A 25,603-nucleotide genomic window follows, 5' to 3' on the forward strand; every position below is an offset into this window, starting at 1 on the left:
AAATGCTGCTTCACTTTATTGTCAGTTACATTGCGTGTGACAAAAAAAATCTGCCGTCATCCATATCTTTGTTCCAGTTTGTGTGATTTATTTATTTTTTTCTCTGTACCCTATGTTTTTATTACTGTTGTTGAGAAGTTGAATTATGATGTGCTTTGATGTTGTTTTATTCATGATTCCTGTGCTTGTGATTTTTTTTCTACTTCTTGGATGTTGGTTTATAGTTTTCATCAAATTTGAAAATATTTAGCCATTATTTCTTCCAATATGTTATTTCCCCCCATCCTTACCTCATTTCAGGGACTTGGATTACACTGCATGTTGTTCTGAAACACACTGATGTTCTTCTGTTCATTTTTCCCAATGTTTAATTTTTTATAGTTTCTATTGTGCTTTCAATTTTACTTGCCTTTTCTTTTGCAATATCAAAATTGCCATTAATCCCATCTAGTATACTTTTTAGGTTGGACATCATAGTTTTCATCTCTGGAAGTTTGATTTATGTCTCTTTTTGTCTTTCATGTATCTAATTCACATATACACTTTTTTCTATAGTTAATTGAATATAATGGAATAAAGTTTAATAACTTTTGTTCTCCTTCTTTACTAATTCTATCATTTGTATCATTTCTGGGATGATTTTGAATAAAATTTCTCAACAGTGGTAATATTGACTTCTCAGATAGGCTAATTCTTTGTTGGGGGGGGGGACTTCCCGTGCATTGTGAGATACTTAGTAGATTCCCTGCCTTCCACCCACTGGATGCCAGTAGCTTCTTCAGTTATGACAATTAGACATTTCCCCATATATTGGCTAATGTTTCCAGGGTGAAGGGGATGGGGAATCATTCCTAGTTGAGAACTAGTAGTTTAGATGGATTTATTTTTTCTTCAGTATGTTTTTTTTCCTTCTGTCATGCCAAATAATTTTTTGTTTGATGCCAGATATGACTTTTATCTCAGTGGGTATTTCTGAATTCCCATAAATATTGTTGAGCTTTGTGCTGGGACATACCTAAGTAACTCAAAAATATTTGATTTTAGGCTTCATTAAGTTGGGATCAGAACATCATTTTGTTTCAGACCAATCTTGTCCCATTATTGAAGCAGAATTTTTCTGACATATTCTACCTGATATTTCAAGATTTATTGATGAGGGTTGACACTCTGGGTGATGGGAACTGTAACTATTATTGACCTTGTGTGAGCTTCTGGGATTATGCCTTCTAATCCTTCCAGGTGGCTATTTCTCCAACCATGGGCATTTTCATTATAAGCATAAAAGGACAAATACTTAGCTAAAGATTTGAGGGGACCCTCTGCATATCTCTAGAGTTCTCTTTACTTATGTAGCTGTCTTTTCTTCAGTACTGTTTCTTGCCTTCTTTAGCCACCTTTGGCTGCCCAGACTTACTGTTCTAAGTGCTCAACTCAGAGAGATCATGAGGCTTCACTAAATTTCTTTTCTCTGCATGTGGCCTGGAAACTTTCCATGCCATGGTCTGGGGCTATGATAAGGCTTACCTCATTGGTTTTCTGTCACTCAGGGACCACTGTTCTTCATTGTCTGATGTCCAACTACTTGAACATCATTGTTTTATATATTATATTTATTCATTTTTGTTTGTTTCATAAGAGGGACGGTAGATTTGGTCCTTGTTACTCGTTCACATCCTAAATCACACCCTAAACCTATGCTTTATTGTATACCTGAGAAAACTGAGGTCAAAAGAGGTGAACACTTACCTAAGATTTAGTGAACTTGCTTAGTGGCAGAGCTGGTGTGTTTCTTTCATATTTGCACACTTTCAGGCATAGCCCTGCCACTGCCGCTCCCAATGTAACGATGCGGGCCTTCGAAGACAATATTTAAAACACAGACAGAGTGAAACTCGTAGCCTCTCTGCCTCTTCTTTGATTGTCGTTTGTTCAACGCATTTTTCCATAGATAAGTTTGTGCCCCCTGGGAAGAAGATATAGACGGTGTGTCGGCACAAATATTTTGTGAGAGTTCTTGCTTTACAACTTTATGTTGCTTGACGTTGTAAAAAATATGTACTAGGTTGTTGATGTGCCCCTTCCAAAAATTTTAGTTCGATCATTAGCACGTCCAGTCAGGGTTCTCTTCATTTCTGTTGTTAGGCAGTCTAGATTTTCAGTGCATGAAAAGCTTAGGAATACAGGGTGGGCACAAGTAGATTTACAGTTATTCCTAAGGAAAATAATATAATAGTTAATAAATAATAAGAATAAACTGTGTCGTGTACCCATAACTGTAAACCTACTTTTGCTCCAGCTTGTAATTGATCCGCTCAGTGCTGTGTTTAGGGAGCGGCGTCAGACCAGTTGGCACTGGGTGTTATTTCTGGCTGAGGGTGTAAAACGAGATTCTCACCAAACCAAGACCAATAAAAATGTCTCCAGCATGACGGACTGTTCTGTGTCATGCATATTAGTTCTGTCTGTAAGCTTCTACAGGTAGAGGCAGTGGCTTTGGTTGAAAATACCTCTCTCAGTGCTTGAGACACAGAAGGGACTTGATGCAAATGTGTTCCTTTCTCCCCCTTTGTGTCCCCTCGCTGTGAAACATGAAGCCGGGCCGTGTATTGTCTTCTGATTGCGTGCTCTGTCTCCCCTGCGCGCTAGACTCCAGCCTCACTGTCTTCCTTTAATTCCTCAAACTAGTCAACCTCTCATCTGCCTCAGGGTCCTTGTGCGTGGCATTCCCACTGCAGAGCTCTTTATTTCACTCTCCGCATGCCTCTGTTCTTCAGGGCCAGCTTAAACCGCATCTCCTCTTTGAAGACATTGCCCCCTACCAGTCTCTGTCATAGTCCCTCTTTACTTCATTCCGTGTGCTTCGTAATTTCAGTTTTTGAATTTACTTCCTAGCATACTAGTTCACTGTTTTCCTCCCACTCTATATTATGAGCTTCACAGAGCTGAGGTTTGGTTTGCTCTATCACTCATGGAGAGATTAATTTGAACCTCGAGGACAATAGGAAGGTATACAGTTTACACTTGTTAGAATTTACATTTATATGGTAGTATCATAGTGTCAGGTTGATACAGATGCTCAGTGGGCACTTGCAGGGTTGCGTTTCCAAAGGCAGTGAGTCAGTTTGCTGGGTATCATCATGTATGAAACAAACCCTTGTTCTGGGTAAAGAACAACTAATGACAATGGTTTCTTCACCCAATCCCCACATTGTCTGCCTTGTCAGCTTTGGTGATCAGAACAAGGTAGGGCATAGTTCACTCCAGTTTGACGCCACTTGAAGTGTGATTTCCTGGCTTTGGGACTCTATTGATGAGATGTACTGGGTATTTGTGATGCCTCTGGCATGTGACAAATCTTTTGTCCTTGTCCCCTTTTGTCCCTTGACTACCTGTGGGTCCCCCAGTCCTCTGGTGTGGGACCTTCCACTGGTGCTTCTGTAGAGTCCGTTGGTATGAATTAGGGCTCATTTCCCCCTGGGCGCCCCAGACTCCTGGCCATACCTGCTGTGCATGTGAAGAGGAAGCCAGCAGTCTCAATGGCAGGGTGAGCAGCTCCTTGATTTTCCAATTATTTCCTTCTCAGGGAAACCTTGTCATGCTTAGCAGTCTGGTCAGCTTCCTGTCCTTCTGAGACGCTCCTTTACTCATTCTGATAAGGACCCTTGGTTTTCTCCTGCAGCAAATGTATGCCTCTCTGCAGCACGTGTTCCTTCCTTTCTTTCTGCAACACCCCAACCAACAAATTCATTTCGTTGTTTAGCTGTGTCTACCCCTCGTCGATAAATTACTTCTCAGTGGCTCACCCAGGCCCTTCTGTTTAATTCACAGACCTTTTTTGGAGTCTTGTTCTTAATTATTCTGGCTGCTCACTGACTGGGCTTCCTTCCTGTTATTTGTCACACACTTTGGTGTAATCTTCTTTCCACCCTTTGCTTTCTTATCATTGCTTTACACACTTGTAACTGTCAAATCAGTTCAGTTTCATAAGCCCACGCACGGGTCCTCTCAACTTCAGCATTTCTCCCCAAGGATCATAAAGGAAAAGAAAAAAAAAGTCTTGCTTTTTTCAGTAGTTTTCAGCCACGATCATTTCATCATCACGCAATTACTGACACTCAACCTGTGTAGCCCCGTGGGTTGGCGGTGAGCAGTGCTGATGGTGAGCACATCCACTAGAATTATATTTTATGGTACATATGGAACCTCAAGGGTTCTTGAGCTGGGAAATGACTTCATGCTTATAGGTCTGCTTTGGGAAGGGGGATTTGACACCAGCATGAGCCCTGGACTGAGGAGGGAGATGTCCCCGGGCAAGGAAACAAGTGAAGGGAATATCACAGCCACCAAGGCAGCCAGTCCGGCAGGCTATTGTCCTGAACTTGGGTACTTCAGAAGGCGAGAGAGAAGGATCAATGCGAAAGATTTTTCTGAAGTACAGCTAACAGGACTTGGCAACGATTCGAGGTGAGGGAGAGGAGAATAGCCATGACAACTGCAGTGTTTCAGATGCAGGAGAGCTGGAGGGTGTGGGGGATGGGAGAGGAGAAGGAGGGAGGGAGGAGAAATAGGTGCAGGAATGTTGTAGTAGGTGAAGTGATGAGCTCAGTTTTAGCATCTTGGGATTGCAATGGCAAGGGTTCATTGCACAGCATTTGGAAATGTGGGACTGGAGCTCATGGGAGAGACTGGAATGGGATGAGTTTTGGGAGTTACCCAAGTAGAAGTGGGAGGTGAACCAGAGGAGCAGTTGTATGCACGTTAAAAGGCAGCTAACGGTGCAGACAGCTGGTGTGGAGCCCGGTGTGGAGCCCAGTGTGGAGCCCCAGTGTTGTGAGGGCTGGTCCTGGGGGCTCTGGATGCGCAGGCAGATGGAGCGCCATGGACAGGAGCCCTCAGGGAGGACCTCCTCAGCGAGGTCCTCTGTCTCTGCCCATCCCATCATTTACATTCCTCTCACCCTTTTCTATCTCTTTCATACCTAGGCACTATTTACATTTGTAGTAATAGTCTTCAACCTCAGTGTTTTCCTTTTTATTCATTTGTCACTGGGCCTGAAAGTAGAGGGTGCAGCGCAGAGGAAATAAAAATATCTGCTGTAAACTGTGTCTCGTTTTTTAAAGGAATGGGTGACAGCCTCTCTTTGCGGAGCATGCTGGGCAGCAGAGAGAACATCAGAAGCTCCTACTCATTCCCCAAGAGCACCAAGAAGGAAAATAAATAAAAATACAGTAGAGACCTGTGTGTGCTTTGCCTTCCTGAGAACCCGCAGGTACTGCGTGTCCTCTTCTTTTGTCCAGCGTCTCTCAGCCCTCACTCTCCTTTGCCGCCTCTGTCTCTGCATCCGTGTCTCACTTGTGTGTGCCTAACTAGAGGAATGAGTCGAGCTTTCTCAGCTGGTCTCACTACTGTTCTCATTCCCGTGACGCTGAGTGTGGCTGCACTGGCAGAGCAAGGGCTCCCTCTGCTCTCTGCATGCGTGCCTCCACACCCATACACGCTTACACACATGTCGGAGGGAGAATTTGGGATGCGCTGTCTGCCTGCCAGCTTTGCCAGGGCCATTGAATTAAACAGTCAATTTCCTCTCACTTTGTCTCTCTGTAAATTTACCAAGCATATGGTATGAGGAGAGTTCTTGGATTATAAATAAACAACAGTGCTCATAAATCTCAGTATTTTTGTTTTTCCCTCCAATGGAAATAAATAGAAATCATAGATTTGTAACTTCAGAAAAATGTGTTAGAGAAGAAGATAATATCTCTCTCTGTGTATATAAATATTTTTCCCATTTCTCCTTATGCAGAGGCTTTTCGTACTGAGAGCCATCTATCTGGCTGGGTTCCATTCATTTTTTTATCGCTATCATTTTCCAACCTGGAAGTAAACTGTTGCTTTAGGCAACATGAGTATAGCTACATGGGCCTGGCCAAATTGCACTGGCCAGATGGGTTTGGTGCATCTTTTCCCCTGCTGGAGATGTCAGGTCCTCTCTTTACAGGACACACGCTTCCTCACTGGTCTTGTGGCCAGAAAAGCGAAATGGCGGATGCTTCCCACTCTTTGCTGGAAGAAGCCCAGCTTGGGCGCTGTGTATGCCAGTCCATTGGGTAAGCTGCAGCTTGGCCACTCTTAAACTGCAGGTCTTTTTAAGGCATGAAGATTCACAACGTTTGGCTTTCTGTTTGTTTGCTTTCCTGCTGCTAAAGCTGCAGTGATTCAGATGGACATGCCAGCCACCAAGGACAAATGCCGGTATAGTATCCTGGGACTGGAGTGGTTCAGGCAAGGGTCAGCTCAGAGAAGGCATAGCACAAAGCATGAATGTAGATTTTGGCCTAGGAGGAAAGGTGAATGTTGGTGCTGCTACATCAGCAGGAAGTAATGGGCATTTATAGTGGGGACAGGTTAAGTAGGCAGGGTCAAAGGGCAAAGGTCAGCAGACTGTGACTCAGGGGCCAGATCCAGACCCCCTCATGTTTTTGTATAGCCTGTGAGTTACAAACAGCTTTTGCATTTTTAAATAATTAAAAACAAGTTGAAAGAATATTGTATTCTGACACCTTAAAAATAAGAAGAATTCAAAAGAAATAAAGGATTATGGGGACTTGGCCAGGCTCATTTCTTTATGGATAGTCTATGACTGCTCTTGTTCTACGATGGCAGATAATCTCTTCAGGATCCTGTTTTCATTTCCTTTAGGTCTACACCCAGAAGTGGGATTGCTGGCTCACATGGTAGTTCCACTGTCAGTTTTATAAGGAACCTTCGTACTGTTTTCCATAGTGCTGTACCAGTTTACTTTCTCACTACCAGTGTACAGGGGTTCAGTTTTGTTTTTTTTTTTTTACAAATCTTTACCGGCATTTTTCTTTTTAATAATGAACATCCTTAGAGGTATGAGGTGCTTTTGCTTTTGATTTCCTTGATTATTAGTACTTTTAAGTATCTTTTTGTGTACCTATTGTCCACTTGTATGTCTTCTTGGGAAAAATGTCTACTCAGGTCCTTTGCCAATTTTTAAATTGGGTTATTTTTTGCTGTTGATTTGTATGAGATCCTGTATATTTTGGATATAAACCCTGCTGTATCAGATGTGGGGTTTACAAATATTTACTCCCATCACATAAATTGCTTTTCCAATTTGTTGATGGTTTTCTTTGCTGTACAGAATCTTTTTAGTTTGATGTAGTCTTACTAATTTATTTTTGCTTTTTAAATTTTTTTTGCCTTAGCTTTTTGTAAAAGCAAAGGCAAAATCTAAAATATCATTGTCAAGGAGCTTACCCCTATATTTTCTTCTAGGAATTTTATGCTTTGAAATATTAATCCATTTTTAATCCATTTTGAGTTGTTTTTTGTGTATTGTGTAAGATAGGGATCCAGTTTTACTCTTTTGCAGGTGAATATCCAATTTTCTCAGTACCATTAATTAATGAGACTATTTCTTTCTCCATTATATATTATCAGTTCCTTTGTCAAAAGTTAATTTACCATCTATGTATGGTTTTGTTTCTGGACTCTCTATTTTGTTCCATTATATGTGTCTGATTTTATACCAATACCAGACTGACTTGATTACTATAGTTTTTAAATATAATTTAAGATAATAAAGTGTGATGACTCCAGCTTTAATTTTCTTTCTCAAAATTGCTTTAGCTATTTGAGGTCTTTTTTGGTTCTTTATGAATACTAGGTTTGTTTTTATAGTTCTGTGTAAAATGGTTTTGGAATTTTGGTAGGGATTGTATTGAATCTATAGGTCACTTTGATTAGTATGGACACTTAAACAATATTAACTCTTTTAATCCATGAAAACATAATATATATTTGTGTCTTCTTCAATGTCTTTTACTAATGTCTTCTATTTTTTAGTATACATATCTTTCACCTCCTTGGTTGTATTTATTCCTAAGTATTTTATTCTTTTTGATGTGATGGTAATCACATCAAATGGGATTGTCTCTTAATTTCTCATTCTGATAGTTCATTCTTGGTGTCTAGAAACACAATTGATTTTTTAGTATAAATTTTATATCCTACATTTTGCTAGAATTATTAGTTCTAACAGGGATTTTTTTGGTGGAATCTTTAGGGTTTTCTCTATATAAGATCATATCATCTGCAAGCAGAGATAATTTTACTTCTTTTCCAATTTAAATGCCTTTTCTTTTATTTTTCCTTGTCTTATAGTTTTGGTTAGGATTTCTAGTACTATACTGAATGAGTGGCAAGAGTGGGCATTCTAATCTTTCCTCATATTAGAGGAAAAATGTTCAGCTTTTCATCACTGAATAATCATCAGCAACATCATTAGCTGTGGGCTTGTCACATATGGACTTCATTATGTTGAATTATGTTCCTTCTATACCCAGTTTGTTGAGCATTTAAAAGATAAATTTATTGGAGTGACATTGGTTAATAAAATATTACAGGTTTCAAGTATACAGTTTTATGATATATCTGTATATTACATTGTGTGCCCACCATCCAAAGTCAAATCTCCTTCCAGAAAGGATATGGAGAGAACCTAATTTCTTTTTGTTTGAAATCTTGGTGGCAAAAAGGAAAAAAAGTACCTCTCTTAATATAAAGTTTTCAACACATGGCTTGTTTTTTTTTTTTATTGTGGTGTTTTTACCATCTACAATAGTCTCAGGAGCATCATAGGCACTGCATACCTATTTGGCAAGTGAGTAGGTAATCAACAGATCACCTGTTCTTTTGGTGGGTAGGATATGTTTTTGGGTATCTCAAGTGAGCTCAGAATTCTTCTTGGGAGCAAGAAGGCAGTAGCTGGTCAGTCTTTTATGTGTAAGACAAAAATACTAATTTTGAAATTCTGAAACCTCAGCACCATGTTGCTGTGGCAGAGACTGATTTGATGGTCACTAGAACTGTTTCATTTTGATCCAGGACAAACAACTGGACTGCACTGAGATACAGCCATCTGACTGAATTCTGTTCCTTGAAACAGGCTGGAACTGGTATATGCACATCTGTATCTGGTCAAAACACTTCTTGCATCCTTCTCCGTGTTCACTCTACCCAGCCCTCAGTTCTACTGAGAATTCCTAAGATCTAGAGATGGCAGAGCCTCTGCTTAATGAACCTGGGCCTCCAAATCTCTGCACAGAGCAGAGCTCCTTTCCGCCCTTAACCTCCCGGCTGGCTCACTTTGGGCTCTGATGTGAGTGACAAAGTGTTAAGTCACTGAAATGTTGGTGGCATGTGATGTTTCTCTTAGCTGCCTCAATGCATACAGTCTCTGAAATGCATTAACAGCTCTCCTCCTCCTACATTTGCTTGGTTCTCTGGCCAGAATGTCTTTTTACTATTCCTAAGATATGCTGTGTTTTTTTCCAGCATCTAGCCATAGTGCCCTTCACATCACGGGCACTCATATAAACATCTGTTGATTGATTTCAGGGTCAAGGAATGAAACAGCAGTTTCCTATAAAATGCAAGCATGTTTTATGTTAGAACTTATATTTCAGAGAAAATGTGCCTTTGGGTGTGATTCTCTACTATATGATTTAGTATACAGCTTTTAAAGAAAGAGTTCAGCTTACCTGGAACATTAAAACTAACCTCAAATTTACACACACCCTTTCAGGGAGATCCCTGCCACGTAAAAGGTAAATACTGCGGCAGAGCTCTGGAAGCGTTAGAAGAGCTCTGCACACAGGCTCCATCCAGGATGGAGGGTCCCAGGCCAGAATGTAGGAACTGGCCATGAATGCTACAGGCGCAAAGAAATGATTGGAGCATCCAGGCCAGGTTTTCCCTTCCATATTGGAATGCTTAAAATAGATAGAGCTTATCTTTCCCTCGTTTTTAGAAAGCCTCCCATAACTTTTCTTTCACGCCTTTGTACCTCTGATGAATTGCCTGGCCAATTCTGAAAACCCAGTAAATGACAACTACTTAGCTTTCTGCTGCTACACAAAGAAGGTCAGGAAGTGGAAGGGAGGTGGATTGCACTCCAGGACAGGGGTTGTGCAGGGACGGAGAACTGTGCTTGCTCAAGTTGTTTTCTTTCCTGCACCAAATATGTTAGATGTCCTGCCACCTTCTTAATGCTGACACTCATAATAGTAATAAAAGGCATCAGTTGAGTGTTATGTGCCAAGCCTTAGGTTAACATTCCCTTACCTGTTACTGCTACAAGAGACATGGTGATCTTCTGTAGAGGTCACCACTCTTTCTCACATTTGGGATGGCCAGTAACTGGCACAGAGGCCTGTCCCCTTGCCTTCGAATGGGCCAAGTCAGTGGTGAGAGTCATGCACCACAGCTCCCCTGTGGATCCGGTGTGATCTGGAACCACACCCTTGCTTTCTGCTGTTCCTTCCCTTAAGTTGCTTCCCTCACTCCTGTTAGGTTTGGACTAAGCACTCCCTCAATAATTCTCGAGCTTCCAAATCACAGACTTGGGCTCTAATTTTAGGGACCTCAGCCTAAAATGTTTTTCTTTGACTTCGAACTCAATTTATAATCTGTTCCAGAGATCTTAGTTCTACTCTTGTTTCTGTCAATGGTAACACTACTCTCTTTGGCACTCAGGCTTGGAATCTTCAAGGTAGCTTTGCCTGACCCTTCTCCTGCATCTCTGCCCCATGGCCAATAAACAGATTATGCTTCTTCTCTGTGTGTCTTTCATTTCTTACAGCCCTCTGTCATTAGGTTAGTGAGATAGATTCCTCCTAAGTCTTTCTACCTTCAGGAGAATATACTCCACCAATCCATCATACAACAGCACTGACAGATGAGTCTTTCCAAACAGGCTTCTACCATGTCCCTAACGTGTTCAAGAACCTCTGGGGCCCCCATTGCTCTTTAGCAGATATTCACCATATCTAGACTCGTCTCCTCTAACGACTGTGTAAGAACATATCTTTCAGGCCTGGCCCATCTCCTAATAATCTTCTAAACATACTTTCATGGTTCAAGTCCCAAGCCTTTGGACATGCTCTTTGTCTTCCTTTTGTCTCCTAATACTCTGCCTTTTCCTTAAAACTCACCCCTTCTGTGGAGTCTTCCTTTTTTTCTGAGCTCTTCTAGCACTAATGTCATTGTTTGCATCATTGTTATTTTCTTCATCATCATCATCATATTGATTACAGCTATCATTTATTCAGAATCTGTAATATGCCTGACGGTGTGGGGAGGCTCTGTCCCACAGAGCTTCCCCAGCCGCCGCAGATGAGAATAAATCTACCAAGACATGATGTGCTTGGGAAGGAAAGGTGGTCAATCTCTCAGAGGAGAAGGGCCTCAAGCCTCTTTCTCAATGGGCTTTTATTGGGTTTAGTTTGTGTAGGAATACAGGGCATACGTAAAGCTCATCAGTCATTGTCAGGCAGTAATGATCAAGGAGTAGATACCATTCAAAGGACTATAAGAGCTTATTCTGAGTCAGGGTCAGATAGAGTGATATCAAAGGGCCATAAAACTTTGGGAAACAAACTCATTTTATGCCTGGACCCTTAACATTTACATTGAGGGTATTCTTAGCAAAACAGGTTTTGAGGGATTTTATGCATTCTTTCTGAGGCCTGATCGCCCCCAGGAACCACCTAGTCCTACACAAGGCTGCACCACCCTCCGGCATTGTTTCAGGCCTAAATCAGGTGGGGGATTTGGGCAGCCAGGAGATTATGAGACTTTTTACGGATGGAATGTGGACTCAGGCTATGACAAACCTGGAAGGTGAGGGTCCATCACCCCCTTTCTATAGTCCCCTAAGTCCTTCTCTGATGACCCCTTCATGACTGTGCCTGTCTTAGATTATTCTTCCCTTGAGGAATCTTACCCGCCATTGGCTAACCAGTCATCTGACCAGGCCAAGCAGGGGGATATGAGAGAGGGGATAAGTTTTTGTCTACTTAGTGGCTTGTGGTCCCAAGGTCTTTTTACTCAGCCTTAGCCATGGGTGGGGTGGGGGGAGGGCTTACAGCTTCTGAAACTAGGCAGGGCGGTTCCCAGTGTGACAGTGTGGTAAGTGCTTTATGTTCACTTCCTCACTGAGTTCTCATTGAGTTCTTCACTGACTTCTCAAACCTGTGAGGTGCTTAGTTTAGATAGTGGCACCTATTTTATTGATGAGAAAACTAAAGTTCAAAGTGGTTAACTGACCTGCCCAGGATCACATAGTCAGCGAGGCATGTGGAGTCAGGCCTTGACATCACCATGTCTCTGATTCCAAAACCTAGGCACTGAACCACTCCACTATCCTACTGTGTTTGGTCCAGTTGCCTCCTACTCATGTATCCTTTATTTATTTGTTTATTAAAAATAGTGCCAAGTAATGGACACTAGGGGCTCTGTAGAGCCCTTTTCTTCACAGATTTTTACTGAATTGTATCCCTGAGTCCCTTTTCTTCTAATTATCATTTCTCTATTCAAGCTTCTCCCTCTCCTCTAATTTCTCCAGGAGCTATATCACGTATGTGCTTTGTTACTTTGCCATCATTTCCTGGTGGTTTAGATTTAAAATGACGTGCTTCATCCTTCGGCCTTTAGGACACACTCATGCCCTCCTTTCTGGTTATTCAGTGAAAGATGGCCTTGTCGCACAAAGATTTTTTCTGACAGCACACCCATAGGTGCCTAGATTAGGTGATCCCTAGGTTGATAGACCCTTGAGAAGCTAGACACTTATTCCAGCGATGTGCTCTGGCTTTGACAGTTTTGCAGAACCTTGGTGGCCCTCGGTGATGGCAGATTTTCATCCTTGGAGCATAGATCTGCATTTTGGAAGCACACAGAAACCATTTGGAGCTTGATAAGATGCACAAAAGATTGGAGACGGCAGAGACTGTGGAGAACATTAATTCCAGCCCTCTTATTTTACAAAGGAGGAGAGTAATCAAACTGTGAAGCATTGTTTTGGATTATAAACAAGGAGTGTCTGTAACAACAAGAATCTGGAAACCCAACAGACCAGAACTTACAGGCTTGCTGTATGCTTAAGTAGGAGCCACTGGAGACCGTCAGTAGTATTATGTTACTGCCAGGGCTCGTGTTTGTTAATGGGCTGAGAGACACTCTGTTGCCAGTCAGGGATCTGGCTCTTCTTAGCGCCTCAGTTGCCTAATTGAGCACTGTTTTCCCTCCGGGGGACAACCCACCTCTGAGAGGACATGGGTCTGAGGAATGTCTGTGTATGTTCTGGGGGGTCTGCTTCTAGAGCCACGGCCCCTATAGATGATCTCACATGGGTGGGCAATGAGTGTCTTTTGATAAAAAGAGGGGATGACTGTCCTCTCTTTCCAGTGTTACTTTTGGCCTAGGATCCTGTAGCCTTTATGCTCCCAAAACCCTAGACCAAGGGGCCTGGGATAAAATATTTTCTGTTCGAGTGATTGCTCAGACTGCAGCAAGCACCTCTCTTCGTTTCCTGTTTTCCGGAGGGGACGTGAGGAACCGTGGGGAGATGGCGTTGGGAAGGAATGGAAGGATATCCAGGAACGAAGCTGATTCTTGCGCTGCACTGGATTTTCCCAACAACCCTGACTGGTGGCCTGTATTAGAGATGGGGACACCGAGGCCCAGGAAGGGAAGGTAGCCTGCTCAGTGTTACGTTGCTAGTTGATGGGAGAGTGAGAATTTTAGCTTAATTTTGACGTCAAACACACTCCTTTGTAATATCTGCAATGCCTCCTCGTGGAGGAGATCCCCTTGGGGATCCCCTGAGAGGATGAGGAGGTGAAACCCCGACCACGTGGCACTCTGTGAAGCGGCTGCTCGGTGACCACGGCTTACATAAACAACCGGGCCCTGCAGCTGAGCACGTGGGGTCTGGGTGACCCTGGCCTGAGCTCCAGCTCCCGCTCTGTCACCGAAGGCCTCTGACTCTCTGTTCCCTCGTTTTCAGGACCAAGATAAAATACCTATGTCAAAGGGTCATTGTGAGAATTCAATGAACTATTTCAAGGGAAAATGTTTGGTATAGAGCAGCATACACATGTCAGTTACTTAAATGCCACAGTGATTCAGGGCGACACTTTTCCGAGAAATCAATTACTAAGCCCAAGTATATGTCAAAGGCTTGATCCCTGACCTCAAGAAGCTTATAGTTTTGGTGGGGACAAGAGACAATGAAAATCAGAGGTTCAGGCCAATTGTGCTGCCCTGATGTGGAAGCAGCAGGGAGTCGGAGACAGGAAAGGTCGCTGGAGGGCAAGGGTGGGAGAGGAAGCCTCGCACAGCAGGCTGGGCTGAACTTTAAGGGATCCGGAGAAGAAGGACGTTGGGAGGGAGGGGAGATCTGTGAGACAACCAGACCTTTGAATTGAAAACACACGCGAACTTTTTGTAAGTTGCAGTCTTCTTGGGGTCCAGCTGTTGTTTGACCTGCAAGGGTAGTTCTCCAGGTGAGGTCCTGGGACCCTGGGACTCATCCAGCACCCTTCCAGGAGGTTCAGGAAGTCAAAACTGTTTTCTACTAAATACTAAACTGTTATTTGCCCTTTTAAAGTCTCATTTTTCTCAAGAGTACAGTGGAATTTTATAGAAGCTACATGTTTTATGCTGTTATTTCGTAACAGATTAAATGTAGAAATAGATGAGGATCCAGCAGTCTTTTAAGCCAGATATGAAAGACTTTACAAAAAAAGTAAAGCAATGCCATTCTTTCTCACTAAATTGTTTTTGTTTTGGAAACTGTATTTTCCAAAACAAATTTTCATAAAATTATGTTATGTGTGTTATTATTTTTGAATGAATTAATAGGTATTATGAAATTGTATCAGATATAATTTCTAAAACATTACATATTGATACAGCATGTGAATTAAATTTCTTAGGGTCCTCAGTCATTTTGATAAGCGTGAAGGGGTCCTCCATCACAAAAGTCTGGTGTGAAGACACAGTTAGTATTGCACATATGTTTATCATGCTTCCATGCCAAAGTGTACATTGTTTGGGTGTCTTAGAATGCCTGTGTCTGGAAACTTCAAAATGATAATGCCTGCTGTTGGCAAACATGCAGGAAAAATGGTGTGCTCATATATTTTTAGCGGGAATACGAACTCACTAGAATGTTTATGTAATACAGTTTATAACTAGAGACTTAATGGCAGTTTTTACCCTTTGAACTAATAATTGCCCTTATAATAATTTAGTCTAAGGAAACAAATAAATATACATACAAGGATTTATGTAGAAGAATACACACTACTTTATTTCATATAAAAATTTGGCCAGAAACAAACTAACTGGCCAAATAGAGAGTTAAAGTAAATTATGCTATATTTATACACTGGAATGTTGTAACGCTTTTAAAATGACTTTTTGAAAGACTATTTAACAGCATGGGGAAATGCTTAAAATATTATGTTAAGTGAAAAAGCAAAACACCAAATTTTATAGATACACACCTGCACACAGATTAGAGAAATGACACACCAAAATAGTAACTGAGTTTTTCTCTGTATGACTGATGTGATGTCTATATTAGAAATTACCATTTTCAAATTTTATAATATTTCTGCCATAAAACGTTCCGCACTTTTATCTCCTAAATGACCCTGCAGTACAGCAGCGATTGTAGCTGAGGCCAAGGGAACCAGTGTTCGGAGCCAGCCCCTGCCGCCTGGGGGTGTCAGGTGAGTGCAGCCTCAGCTCTCAGAGGAGCAGTCCTCTAAGGGCCGCAGTGATGGTTTAAAGGACCCTCTGTGACTTGAGAATAAGCCCGTTTCTTTTTCCTACTGAACCTTTCAAAAGGAAGCTTTACAAAGAGTGGGATTGGGTTTCACCCCTGCAGCTCTAGCCTCTCGTCAAGAGCATTTGGGATATATAATGCGGATCCAACAGGACAATTGTTGAGATAATATGCAACTGGCCTGGTGCAGGGAGCATAGCCATCAGTCTATTGAGTTAAAAGAAAGAGATAAAGGAGCATTCAGGCCTCTGGGTCCATGAGGAGATGGGGTGACTCTGGCCTGGGAACCTCAAATCAGAGAGCTGCAACTCCCTCTGTGGTATCTGGGGATTTCCTCTTTTTATTTTTTTTTTTCCTGGGCTGAGAGATGTCAGGTGTTGGAAGAGCTTAGTCTTCTCTCTCCCCCGAGTAACCGGTGGGATGACTGACGTCCCAGCGCTGTGCGGGGGACCGTCTGCTTTGCCGTTAGTCTCCCACCACGGCACGTTTGCACCGTCAGGAGGGGATCTGTCTGAGTGTGACGCTTTCAGTCCCTGGAACGCATAGGCTCACTTTGGTGTGTGCTCTCCCTGGCATTGTTCAGCGTGCTTTAGGGGTTAAAGGAGACATCTAAGGTGCTCCCGTGACTTCAGGGAACTTACACTACCTGGACAAAGAAGCCTGGTGTACATAAAGCTAAGTAATGACATAAAGCAACAGCAGAAGAGGAGACGTATCTTCCCGAGTGCGAGCACAAAGCTCCCCGAGAGACACACAGACGCTGAGCGCGAGGAGACCAGAGACAGGAGAGGAGAGAGGCCTCGTGGAGCAGAGTAGCTGCGAAAGGAGACAGTCTGCTGTCTCCAGGCTGACTGCTCCCAGGAGGGATAGACCCGAATTAATTGACAAAATAATTAATGTATTGAGTGGCTACCTCTTACAAGGCACTGTGCTTATCCCTGAGAAGAAGAAGATTTTATGGATGAATGGGGCATCCAATTTGGCTTCTCCGGTGAGAGAGATGGTCTGAGGGCGCTCCATCAGCTCACACCTCTCCATTAGGCAGCTGCCCGTTTTATCCTGGGGTTTCTGGATGTGCACAGACAGACATAATTGCGTGCCTGTCAGACGGACACAACTGGCTGCATGTAATTTTAAGGGGAAATGGTAAACATCCACTCCCCAGGCAGAGATGCCTTGTTAAGACTGTCCAGAACCTTGCAATGCATGCCTCATTATTATTATTTATTTTTTCCTGGAGGAAACTTAGTGAAAAAAGGGGAGTCTGTTTTCTCTGGATTTTAAATCGCCAGTGTGGCTACCTGCTGGAAGCCAACTCTGATTGCCAGGAGCAACCCCTCCGTCTTCCCTCATGCCTTTTGGAGGCGTGCTGCTGAGGGGGTGGGACCGAGATGGCATTCGCGTTCACTGTTGCTTATGTAACTGTAGCTCGGCTGCCGTCTGCCCAGCAATGTATGGGGCGGTTTCCCCTCCAGTGATCACTTGGTTGTTCCTCTCTGGGGTCTCCCAACAGCTGACAGTGAACTCCATGAAATTAGGGCTATTTCAGCTTCACCGTAATCCTACGAAGGCAGTATTTATATTCCCATTGAGTAGATACGAAACATGAGACTTATGTAATTAGCCTGAGGTTCCACAGGCTGGATTTGAAACAAAATCTGCTTAACTCTGAAATGAATCCTCTTATGATTATGTTGGGCTGCCTTTTTGAATACAAATACTTATCCGTAATAGAGTTCCTCTACAGATGTGTTAATTTACTGATCTGCATTGTAACTGCTCAGTAACAATCCATTTTATTGCTGTTATTTTTAACTACAGGAGTGATACATTGATACGGTTTTGTTTTAAAACATTGCAGCAGTACGAATAAACTCAAGTCCCTATAGCCACCCCACCCCACCCTGTCTCCTACCCAGAGTTGACTTCTATCACTGATTATTTGTGTATTCCTCTAGAATTTTTAAAATGTGTTTTGTACACACATGTAAACCTAATGGAAATATGTTTTGTTTTGTCTGGAAATACTGTTTGTATATTTAATATATTATTATTCCGTACCCTTTTTCATTTAGTAATATGTTTTAGAGATATTGCCAGATCAATAACTTTGGTATCTATATTTTTAATGCTATTACACAGTAAAATACATTATATTGTATTTAGCCTTTCCCCTAATCATTGCCATTCCATCACGTTCATGAACAAAGGTGCAGTGAACTATGGGCTGTCACATCTTCTTGGGGGGTCTGCTCTTGCTTTTTTTTTCCCCTCCTGGAGGATTTCTTTCCTCCCCTCACCTGTATGACACAAACAGGCCTCTTGGCTGATAGGACTGAGATCTTGGACATTTTAAATTCTCATGATAAGAACCCAACAACCCAATTGTCTGAACCGGGACTCTTCAGTGAGGACAGATGAGATAACAGTGAGAAAGACCAAGGAGTTGAATGTTTGGCCAACCGCCCCGCCCCCCACACACCTGTTGGTTGTACGTTTTATCTGCAATAAACCATGACTTTTGCATGATCTGGTTTTCAGAGCTAGCCTACCTCTAATTTTCTGCACTTGGAACCCAGTGATGGCTCGCATTCAAGTAGCCAGGGCAGGAGGACCTAGAGATAAATTAATTACCCTGTATCACTGTGCCTCTCATTATGAGACTTAGATAATGCAGCTGAGGAGTCTGATAACATGAGAGGTCATGGACAGCTTCATGAGCCTCTGCCTTGGCATCGGCCTGCCTATGGTTTTTCAGAAGCAGAGAGTGGGATCACAACCCACTTGGAGGATAAAGCTATTTAAATCACTTGTTTTGGCGTGAGGTCTGAAAGTAGTTATCTGGCTGGTTATCTGTGGTCAGGCTGGACTCCTGCCATTGCAAAGGTACCATTAATGTGGCTTTAGGCATTTTCCCTGAGATGAGGAGTGGAATAGGCCAGAGGGGAGTGTGAATGGTTTTCCCATTTTAATCATAAAGACTCTCTGGGTAGCCATCGGTCTGGAGCTGCCAGTGGTGTGCCGTGGACACTCTTGACCCTGACCTCGGAACGGGCTGTGGCTCACCACACTCCAGAGCCCCAGTCACCTATGGGCTTTGACTGTTGACTGTCAGTGGAACATTCTCTGGGGGAATTGCTGGTGGGTCCTTCCCACGGCCTGACACTCAGAAGCATGGTTCTGTCTTTTGATTCGCAGGCAGCTGGGCCATATTGTACTTTCGTGGGGGCAATGGCAAGCAGTGTCCAAAGATTCGTTAGTGATATATTGGACATCAATGTGCATCACCCCCTGTTAAGGTTAAGGCGTATAAATCAAAGAAAAAACCCCAAGGTGATTGCCCTACAGTTTGTGCTATTCATAAAAATGACAGGCACAAGCATTCACAGAACCAGGGCTTTTATCGGATGCGAGGCCAGGCGTCTCACTGCTCCTCACTGAGTCCTCGTGACAGCACCCTGTCGTCTGGGCCCAGGGTCAGAGGAGTGGCCGCCCTCACGCCTAGTTCTCACTGTCTTCACGCTGCTCCAGTCTTCCCCGTTTTCTCTGCTGAGAGCTATGCTCTGCAGTTTCAGAGATTCAAAACACGTTTCATATGTTATTTTACTTCTAAGGCGTTTTTAGCAATTGCTGAAAAGAAGCACATACGCGTAATCAGAGACTAAACGGGGAACTCCAAGGTGCTGTTGGTGTAAGCGCGGAGGGAGGTGTGGGCTGGAGTTGTAGGAAGAGTCTCCGCGATGGAATTAGTGCTGGAGCTGGGAGTTAATCAGGAGAAACTCTGGACGGTCGCCAGCCACAAACTCAATGGGAGAGTGACAAATGGGAGGTAAAGTGGGTAGGCTTCGGAAGCTTCCAACGCCAGGCCTCGGCAGCAGGCATTTGGACCTGACACTGCAGCCAGGTGGGGAGGTGGGAGCCGGGTCACCGGCGACCCGGCGACCCCGGCAGGAGTCTTGGGAAGTTGTCTCTCAGACAAAGGCAGAGTGAGGCGCTGGGCCGGGGGTGCAGACAGCAGTGACGGTTGTCGCAACGGGATGGGGTGGTGGCTGGGAAGTTATGCACTGCCTCCTTTTGTAACTGCTGTTTGATTAAGCCACATTCATTCATTTCTGTATTGTGTTTGGCTTATTTTGAGCTACAGGGGAAGAGTGGAGTGGTTGTGGCAGAGATTGACGTAACCTAAAATGGTTACTATTTGGCTCTCTTACAGGAAAAAAAAAAAAGCTTGCTAACCTAAGCTAGAGCCGTTTATAATTGTCCAGAAAGGAACACCAAAGCCTGATGCCTGGCACACGGGCCAGGCCAGGATAGATCGTGGATAGACGCATGTTAAGAAATGAGCAAAACAAAAATAAATGTGCTAACAGGAAAGGAAGTGTCATGACTGTGGCTGTTTGCTAGTTGTAGGTTACACCACCCAGAAGGGCACCCCCGAGAGGAGGGAAAAAACAGATGAGAAAATGAAAGCGTAAAAGACTTGTAATTCCTCAGTTTTTTTTCTCAGAGCAAGAGTTGGTGAGGGAAGGAGGAGGGGCTGGGGAGCCCGGCAGTGAAGGAGGAGAAGGCTCGGGCTGGATGAGCGGAGCGGTGCCCAGCCCAGCCCTGAACATCTGGTGGGCCCGCCGGGAGCTGGCGGAGGGCCGAGCCGCGTCCTCTCACCTCTGGCAGGAACGCGGCACTGGGAACGGGGGTGTGGAGCTTCTGCTCAGCTCTACCGGGAAGCTGACTTGGCTGCGTTGGCTGGAAGGTTTCTTTTCTGTTCTTTTACTTTAAAAATAGCAGCCCATATGCTTGTTGCCATCAGCCTCCCCCCACCAGAAGCTCACTAGAGGACGGGGAGCTTGCTGGGGGGATAAATGTAACATATTCACAGCTCAGCTCTGGAAATTACCATTGAGACAGTGGCCCTGGGGAACAGCCAGGGTTCTGGCAGACTAGGCTGGGGCGGCCCTCCCAGAATGCACCTCCCAGAATGTACCCACTACACGCTGAGGCTTTTCTGAGGCCTGTCAGGATGGGACAAGGGTCCCCAAATACTTGAAGGGCTCAGAACAGGAGTCAGGTCTTGGCAGAGACCCGTCCTCCTCTGGGAGGGGACCAGTGAGCATCAGGCACGTGGGGAAGGGTGCGAGCAGCTGGCAGCCGGGAGGTCCAGCCGGGTGGCCAGCAGGTTGTTCAGGTGGAGGAGCCACAGAGTGGGTTGCCTGCAGAGACGCAAAGGGGAAAGCCAGGTGTGGTGCAGCGCTCACGAGGCCGGGATTCAGGGCCCCAGCAGAGGGCTGGGTTCAGGCACTCGGACATCAGGACTCTGGACAGACAGACAGCTGGGACCAGACACACCAGAGCTGTGAACTCAAGTCCTGGGATTAAAACTCCCAAGTTGTTGGAACTGGAGACCAAGGGAATATCTCTTTGAAGGTCCAGCTCCCTTGGAGAAAATTTTGTCAACATTTTCAGCAAAGTAGAACTCAGACATACAGTTCGAAGCAGCCGTATCTGCCCAGAAACCCTTTTCTTCACCAATGCACAAGAAGCCGTGGTCGAGAGTGTTCATTGAAACATTGTCTATAGTCGCAAATTTTAAAAGAAAAAATATTTATCAGTGATTGAAAGATGAATAGACAGTGGTTTATTCACAAGCTGCAGCGCTCTACAGCAGTTTAAATGAATGAATTGCGGCTGTGTCAGCATGGATAAATCCCAAAACTGAATGTTGGGCACAAAACAAGCAAGCCTCAGGACATATATTATGAAAGATAAGATTTATGTAAATGTAAAACTTCACAAAGGTAGTTTATGATACAGATATTCATTAAATCTAGTAGTGGGCATATGACTGGCATCTCATTATGCTTTTTTTGTGTGTGCTGCAAATAATTCCTAAAAAGACAGAAGGAAAGAAAGAGAGAGGGACTCACACACACACACACACACACACACAGCCGTGGAATAACCTCCTGCAACTGGAGTAACCTGAGCCAAGGCACAGAGGCTGAAAGCCCAGCGGCCGCGCGCATCTTACCTGCTGTCTTCCAGGTGAGCTCTGTGTCCTGAGCTGTTCAAAATGGTCACCAACATCGTGCGAGGCCCCTGGTGGGTGCTTCAAGCATGTGTGTGATGGTTCCACCTTTCGGAACATTTCTGAACATGTTAGCCTGGTGTTCAAATTTGGGAGGCTGGCTTTAAAATTGGGAAGATGAGGCCATTTCCTCGAAGTGACCACCCGGGCAAAGGTCTGGAGTCACAAGGCAGAGGGAGGATGGTCTGCTTTCTTGTAGAAGTGAGTTCTCCAGGCACAGCCGCCTCTTCCGTGGGGCTCAGGCCTCTCTGCCAGCTGCCCCTGCCCCCAGGCAAAGGGGGCCTACAGAACTCTGTGGTCCATGAGGTGTGCGGGGTTCCTGCTGGGAAAGACGGAGTCCAGGCTGCCTCAGGTTCCGTTGACCTGCTGGCTCCTTGAGGTGTGTCTTCAGTGAGTGAAACTTGTTTCTGTCAGCCGAAGGAGCAGAAGCTGCCGTGGGTGTGGAGGAAGCTGGGACGTGGAGTGCCCTGTGTTGGGAAGTGTCTACCCTCAGCAGCCACTTTTGGAAAAAGTAAAGCCCGTGTGAAGCTGCTGTGCAGCTTGTGGAAAGAGGAGCTGTGTGTGGTGCGGAACACACCGCCTTTGATGCGGGCTGCTTGGATTCTGGAAGGGAATTTGTTGTGACACCGTCATGCAGGGAGCCCTGAGAATTTAGCTCTGATAAATAAGACGTTATATATAGTAGGAGGAAAAACCACTAGATGGAAAACAGCTTAGTACTGTGTCGGTGGGATAATACGATTTCAAGTCCAGAAGGAGCTTTATGACTATCCGAGTTAAACCTCTTGTGTTGATGATGGAATTGGAGCTTGACAAAGATTCTCTTCTTGAACAAACTCTAGTCAGGGTCCTCTGAGCCCTTTTCAGCCAGGCCCTGTCCTTGGGTATGCCCTCAGGAGCCCAATTTTTAGCAAGAGTCCTGCAGGCTCAGTCAGTTCAGCCAGATCCCCTTGAGATATGGGGACCCTCCCTATCTCTTCATGCTCGATACCTGACCAAACTCCTCAACTCCACCAGGCCCCAGGTGAGGCCTGAGCACCCTGGCCTGTCTTCAGCAAAAATCCTGCCTGATCAGTTTGGCAAAGAATTTCCCTACCCTCTTAGTCATGTCTATCTGCTGACCCTCACCCTTTTCTTGGACTGAAAGTTCCTTGTGGTCTTTGGGGTTGGACCCAATTTCTCTCTCCTGCTGCAAACCCCACTGCAGTAGTCCTGGATGAAGTCTGCCTTGCCATTTTAACAAGTGTCAGAATACATTTTTCTTTATAGGCTAAGAGAGCCAGCTTGTCCAGGCTGACACCTTGAGTACATTTCAGGTTCACTTTTAGATTCTAGATTCCCAGACTCAGGTTCAATATTCTTTCCCCACACCATGATGTCTTTATGCCTTCAGAAGTAGACAATTAAGAAGCAATTCATGTTTTATTTGGGTTAATAAAGTATGCAAGTGGCAGCCTCTAGAGACTGTGTTCTGTCTCCTCCCGTGCCCTGGGTAGGGTGGGAGCTCAGGGTGCTTTGTCATTTAACCTTAATGCTGGTCCGAGTGAACTCAATAGATCCTCCTCTGGTGCCAGGCTGTGCTAGACCTTACAGTCTGTGCCAGTTGTGCAGCATCTAAGTGGTCAGGTGTGTTTTCTGGATGTGGCTATGTGTTGAGTTGCCCCTAGATATTAGCAGTTGGTCGAGTGCTTGTGAGTAGGTTTGGGAATGCTCATTTACACCTGCAAATAAAGACAGAGCCAAATGATGCAAAATCAACGTGCCTGCTGTTTGTTTTATACTGGGCATGGTGCAAGACTCTGGGCCCTTAGAAGAAACTGCTGTTGTCCTTAGGGAGCTGTAGTCAAGAAAGAGGTCCCAGAGTAAAATCAGAATGACCAAAAGAGTAGGATAAAGGCTACAATAGAAATATGTACAGGATGGTCTGAAAACAACACCTGGAATTGTGATTAGGTTGTTGGAAGGAGGGTGACACTGGAGTTGGGTGTTAAAGGTTGGAGAGAAGTTTACTGAGTAGAAGAGAAAGGGCATGGACAGTTAGGCAAAGGGAATGATGTGTGCAGAAATGGAGAGGGATGAAAATGCAAGACATGCAGGAAAGTTTAACGAGGCCACAGAGAAAGGGGCAGAGAAGCAAGTAGCTGGAAATCAGTCTAGTAAGGGAGGTGGAAGCCAGATTTTACAAGACTGAGCTTCGCAAGTACAATCTCACAGTACGCGAGCAATCAGTAATTGCCAGCAGGGGGTGAGATGGACAGATCTGGGTGGTTGAAATGTAACCCGATGGCGCCGCAGAGGATGGTGGGAGGGCAACGTTGTAAGACGAGCATCCAGTTGGGAGAATGTGGCAAAAAGGATGATGCTTGAGCCAGAGCACTGGCATGAGAATGGGAAGACCAGAGGTCTGAGTTATTTAGGAGATAGAATCATTATGACTTAGGGACTGAGCTGGGGTCGAGAGATAAAGGCAAAGAGAAAGATTGAGACTGATTCCCAATGCCTAGGGCAGCCAGGAGACAGAAGATAAGAAGTGAGTTTGTGTGGGAGACTGATTGTTAAAGTTACAAGAACCAATGACCATGTGGAGCCAGTAGCCTAGGGAAAGATTTGAGATATTACTGTTTTTTATTCAGTAATTGTGCTGAGTGTGCATGATGCAGAAGGCCTGATTCTGTACATTTTTCTGGAAAGGAGAAATGAATATCTTTTTTTTCCAAATTTTATTTTTAACATTTTGGTAAGCCTACACCCTTCAGGGGGTTTCTCATGTATTGTTTTTGCATCCTTACAAATACCTCATGAGATTAAATTATCCCCCTTTTTCAGATAAGAAATTTGAGGCTCCAGCAGGTTGAGTAACCTATACATGGTCATAGAACCAGAGAGCTGCAGGTCTGGGAAAGAAAGAGAGGTTTTGCTATACCCAAAGTTCACGTTTTTTTCCTCTCGCCACAGTGTTCTCTGCAGTGCCTTGTCCTTGAGGGGCTTACCATTGAACTTGGTGAAACAGAACATACAGAAACTCATCACGACAATATTCAAGAGTCGAAAAGAGGCATTTAGTGTGCCTTGGGCATATAACGGGTAGGGACATTCGTTCAGGAGCAGAGGATAGAGAGGAGCGGCCATTGGGGAGAAGGCTAGTGAAGCCTTCATGGCAGTGAGGGTAGGGGTTTAAGTTGGGTCTGGGGACAGGGAATGTGGCGGGTTAGATGAGGGTCGGGGTAATCCTTAAACGTCATCACAGTTTGACTACCAGGTTTATGAAGCCTACCTGTGGTCCGGGGAAGGAACAGACTAGAGTTTGAGGGGGTGGTGGGGGTCAAGGTGGAAGGAAAAGGCAGGGGTGGGTAGTTACCACGGGCATCAGCACACAGCCAGAGTCAGAAACTGAGATCCGAGGCAGAACGAAGGCTCCCGTGCTGTCCGTTGACTCTGGAGGAAATGAACTGGCTTCCGTGACTCAGTGGAGGGAGTTTTATGAGTCTAGCCAAGGAAGGTGATGGCAGAGAGGGGGAGTGCGAACCTGGTGATACTGGTAGTTTGGAAAGGGGGGAGGTATGTGTGGAGTGGCTGGGGGGAGGGTATGGGTGGGAGGTGAAAGGTGGCCGGGAGCTTGGCTACTTGAATCTGTTTGGCACCTGCTGAGCTTTCTCTACTGCAGAAAGGCGAGGTGGACAGGAGGGAGCCTGGGAGCTGGCCGGCCTGTGTCCTCTCTTTTACCACAGGGTCAGAGCCCTGCAGATTAGGCCCAAATGAGGAGTGGGTGTTCGGCAGGGGAAGTGGAACGATGAACTACTGGCAAGCAGTTCAGTGACACTGGCGCCCTGACCGATGCTCCTGCAGGAATCATCACA

At 44.6% G+C, this 25,603-nt stretch overlaps 1 protein-coding gene across 2 annotated transcripts in view; it reads left to right on the forward strand.

Moving 5' to 3' along the window:
- Nucleotides 1-25,603, forward strand: part of SORCS3 (sortilin related VPS10 domain containing receptor 3) — a 551,877-nt gene that overhangs the window by 214,136 nt on the left and 312,138 nt on the right. The gene's annotated exons all lie outside the window — the stretch shown is intronic.

Source organism: Phyllostomus discolor, chromosome 5 (assembly GCF_004126475.2).
Source record: "Phyllostomus discolor isolate MPI-MPIP mPhyDis1 chromosome 5, mPhyDis1.pri.v3, whole genome shotgun sequence".
NCBI lineage: Eukaryota > Metazoa > Chordata > Mammalia > Chiroptera > Phyllostomidae > Phyllostomus > Phyllostomus discolor.